This window comes from Palaemon carinicauda, chromosome 14 (genome assembly GCF_036898095.1).
Source record: "Palaemon carinicauda isolate YSFRI2023 chromosome 14, ASM3689809v2, whole genome shotgun sequence".
NCBI classification, from domain to species: Eukaryota; Metazoa; Arthropoda; class Malacostraca; order Decapoda; family Palaemonidae; genus Palaemon; species Palaemon carinicauda.
Window position 1 is genome coordinate 73979430 of NC_090738.1, and position 5000 is coordinate 73984429.

Consider the following 5000-nt stretch of genomic DNA (forward strand, 5'->3'; position numbering starts at 1 on the left):
AAAAATAATGAAAACTGGCAACATTACAAAACAGCTAGAAATCGCTACAATTACCTTATCTTAGTTAAAAAAAAGGCTTATTATAAAAAAAAAAGTGTGCAATGAAAATGACCCACGGAAAATACATAAGAACCTAAAGAAACTATTAGGTCTAAAGACAGAAATAGTATTGCCTGACATAACTAATGATCCTAAATGCCTAGCAGATGATTTTATTGAATATTTTGAAGAAAAAATAAATCAAATCTGCTCCAGTTTTCACAACATCGGCACAACAGAAAGAAGGAATGCGTCAGCAACAGGTGTAAGTAAGCTAGGGGTATTCAAAGAGTTAAGTCAGAGTGATTGTATGAGAATAATAAAGAAAGTAAAAAAAAACTACTGCGGAAATGACCCATTTCATATTAACGATGTAAAAGATGCATAAAATTTCACCAGACTACAAGAGACCTACCGAAACATGGTAAATATGAGTCTAACACAGGTAGCTTTCCCTGATTGTGAAAAAGTTGCATGTATCAAGCCTGTGTATAAAGGAAAAGGTGATGCAGACAATTTAAGTTCATATAGACCAATATCAAATTTGTCATATTTTTCGAAAATTATTGAAACTGCTGTACACGAACAAACCTGGATACATCTGAAAAAAATCTAATACCATACCTGATGATCAATCTGCATACAGAGAAAATTACTCCACAGAAACAACAGTGTTGGCGATTAAAAATGACATAACAGAAATTATAACAAATGGCAAGTGCTGCATTCTTGTTATGCTTGATCTAAGTGCAGCATTTGATACTGTAGAACATACATATCTGATGGAAGACCTTAAAGCTCTGGGCATCGTAGAATGAGCATATGACTGGTTTGTGAGTTATCTTGAAAACCGGAAAGTTAAATTAGTAATATCAAATGTTGAATCTGAGACAAGAAAACTAACCAAAGGGGTGTCTCAAGGCAGTGTACTAGGTCCTCTCCTGTTTGAAATTTACACGATTGAACTGGCAAATATATTTGAAACTCACAGAGTTAAATTTTAAATATACGCTGATGATACACAATTCTATTTCCCAATAGAATCAGTTGATGAAGCTAAAAGAAAGACACATGAAATAATGAATGACATTAAGGCTTGGATGTTAACAAAAAAGTTCAAGCTCAATGAAGATAAAAGTGAATGCATTATTTTTGGAAATGAAAAAGATATAAAAAGAATCGAATGCTTCCAAAGAATTTAAATAGGTCAATCGATCATTGACCTAAAGAAATCTGTAAAAAATCTTGGAGTAATCATGGATGATAGACAGATAATTAATAATCACATAAATAATATGGTAAGAAATTGTAACTATCAACTACTACTTTCATGTAGTAGGTTGGCCAGGGCACCAGCCGCCCGTTGAGATACTACCACTAGAGAGGTATTGGATCCTTTGACTGGCCAGACAGTAATGCATTGGATCCCTCTCTCTGGTCACGGCTTATTTTTTCTTTGCCTACACTTACACAGAATAGTTTCGCCTATTCTTTACATATTCTCGTCTTTCCTCATACACCTGACAACAATGAGATACTTAACACTTCTTCACCCAAGGGGTTAATTACTGTACTGCAATTTGTTCAGTGTACTTTCCTCTTGGTAAGGGTAGAAGAGACTCTTTAGCTGTGGTAAGCAGCTCTTCTAGGAGAAGGACACTCCAAAATTCAACCACTGTTCTTTAGTCTTGGGTAGTGCCATAGCCTCTTTACCATGGTCTTCCACTGTCTTGGGTTGGAGTTCTCTTGCTTGAGGGTACACCCAGGCACACTATTATATCTTATTTTTTTTTCTTTTTTTTTTCTTACTCTTGTTTTTTTGAAATGGTGTGTTGGGCAGGCTTAATAGAAGGGCCATGGATGCCTGGTGGTTTATCAAGAGGTTGTCTTTTCCTTTTTTTCTGATTCTTTTTCCTCTCAAAACAATCCTTACTGTCCTCCCTTCAGTTGAAGTGGCTATCCTGGAGGGTATTTAGCATTGCATGGTGTATCGGCTCCTCCATGTTGACCAGTTTTTCCGACTTTTTACTATAGTCTATGGGTATCATCAATCACTTTGTTTATAATTCTGTACGTATTGTTTTTGTTATAATTCTTGTTAATCTAGTTTTTTAAGTATGATGTCTCTTTTTTATTTCTATTAATTCTTATGCTGTCTGGAGACATTAAGCGAAATCCGAGACCAGTGCGTCCTAGATTTCGTCAATGTCGTCTTCTGTATTGCAATATTCGTGGTCTTCATGAAAATATCCAAGACCTTACAGTTGCGTCCAGACAGTATGATATTCTTTTGTGCTCAGAAACTTTGGGTTCTAATATGAGGCACTCATCTGAGCTCCTTATAACTGGTTTTAAGAAGCCAATAATGTTGAAACGTGATGCCATCCCTAGGGCCAGGGGAATGGTGGTGTATATTAGGACCGAGTACCCTGCTTCTCATAAGTCCTGCTATCAATGTGGATGTCATGAGATTCAGGTAATAAAAGTTTGTGGCAGGCATAACAACTTTTATTTGTGTTCGATCTACCGGAATCCAGACATGGATGATTCTATCTTCGATTGTCTTCTTACCATTATGGCTAAGATACAAGAAGATGATAGAAAGGCTTCTTTTGTCTTTGTTGGTGATTTTAATGCTCACCATAGGGAGTGGTTAAGTTCTATCTCTCCTACCGATCGCCATGGCTTAAGAGCTTTAGACTTTGCCTCTGAATCAGGCTGTGAGCAAATCATAAATGAAGCTACTCACAGGTCTGGTAATTGCTTGGACCTCGTATAAACTGACTCCCCTGGCGTTATAACTAGTAAGGTTGGTTCTCCAGTCGGGACATCTGATCATGCCTTGATTTCATTATTAGTGAAGACTGAGCAGCCTGTCCCTGATATATCATATTCTTGTAAAATTTATATGAAATGCCAAGCAAACTGGAATGGGATTTTACATGATCTTTTGTGCTTGAATTAGTCACAATTATATAATAGTGTAGATCCTGTTGTCCCTTTGAATGAGAATCTACTCAACATAGTTGATAGGCGTATCCCTTCTCGTGTGCTAAGGTACCGAGTGAAGGACAAACAATGGTTCAATGATGATTGTAGACGTGCTTTTTTGGAGAAGCAGGAGGCCTATCAACTTTGGAAGGGTAACAGATCAGATATGACCTGGAACAACTATACTCAGCTTCGAGCTTTTGCTCAGAGAGTTTATGCCTCAACTGAAAAGGAGTACAATTTAACCATAAAAGAAACACTTTCTGGTACAACTCAGGAACATAAATGGTGGTCTACCCTTAAATATGCACTCTTTGGTGTCGATGCAACAGTTCCTCCTTTACTTAAACCATATGGCTCAGTCACTCACTGTCCCAAGGAAAAGGCAACCCTTTTGGCTGAAGTTTTTGACAGTAAACAGAGTAATGAAAAACTTGAACTTCCTTATTCCTGTTTTCCTGAGGCTAAACTAACTAGTTTAGCTTTTTGATCTCGTGAGATTAAAGCTCTGTTGGTGGACCTTGATGCTTATGGAGGTGTAGACCCAAATGGTATTTTTCCTTTGTTTTTTATAAAGACAGCAGATTTCTTAGCTCCAAAGTTATCTGTTATTTTGCGCAAGTTAGTAAGAAGAGGAGATTTTAGCACTAGTTGGAGAATTGGTAATGTTACTCCTCTATGTAAATGTGTTCGTGGTAGCTCAAGTCCCACTGATTACCGCCCAATTTCCATAACTACCATATCTAAAGTTTTTGAACGTCTTCTGGCAAAACGTCTTAATAGGTTTGCTGAAGGTAATAATCTACTCCCTAGTTTGCAATTTGGTTTTCGTATAGGCCTTGGAGCATGTGATGCCCTTCTTACAATCTCCAATGCTGTACAGAAATCCCTTGATTGTGGTCGGGAAGTTCGTATGATTGGCCTTGATTTTAGTGCTGCCTTTGACCGTGTTAATCATGAGGCCCTTGTTTTCAAACTGAAACAGTTGGGAGTGGGTGGGTCGTTTCTTAGCATTATTATTGAGTTTTTAAGTAATAGATCTCAAAGAGTTGTTGTTGATGGGCACCATAGTGATTATAGGAATGTGATAACCGGTGTTCCACAGGGTAGTGTTCTTAGCCCATTACTTTTCATACTATAAACACATGACATGTGGTTTGGCCTAGAAAACAAGCTTGTTGCATATGCAGATGATGCTACTCTCTTTGCATCAATTCCATCCCCTGAATGTAGATCTAGGGTTGGTGAATCCCTTAATAGAGATTTAGCTAGAATTAGTGCATGGTGCAAATTATGTGGTATGAAGTTGAATCCTAACAAAACTCAAAGTATGATTGTAAGTAGGTCAAGGACGGTGGCTCCTCAACATCCGGATCTCAGTATTGATAATGTTTCTTTAAATATGTATGACTCTTTCAAAATTTTAGGTGTGATTCTCGACAGTAAATTTACTTTTGAGAAACATATAAGGTCTGTGTCTTCTTCAGTTGCACAAAAAATAGGCTTATTGAGAAAGTCTTTCAAGATTTTCGGTGATCAATCTATTCTGAAGAAGTGTTTTAATTCTTTCATTCTACCTTGTTTTGAGTATCGTTCTCCTGTCTGGTGTTCAGCTGCTGATTCTCATCTTAATTTGTTGGACAAAAACTTACGGTCTATTAAATTTCTTATTCCTGATCTAGATATTAATCTCTGGCACCGTCGTTCAATTAGTTCATTATGCATGTTGCATAAGATTTTTCATAACTCTGACCATCCTTTACATTCAGATCTCCCAGGACAATTCTATCCTGTTCGTAATACTAGGCAGGCAGTTAATTCTAATAGCCAGGCCTTCTCCATCACGAGACTCAATACTACGTAGTACTCTAGAAGTTTTATTCCAGCTGTGACCAAGTTGTGGAATGATCTTCCTAATCGGGTGGTTGAATCAGTAGAACTTCAAAAGTTAAAAGTTGGAGCAAATGCTT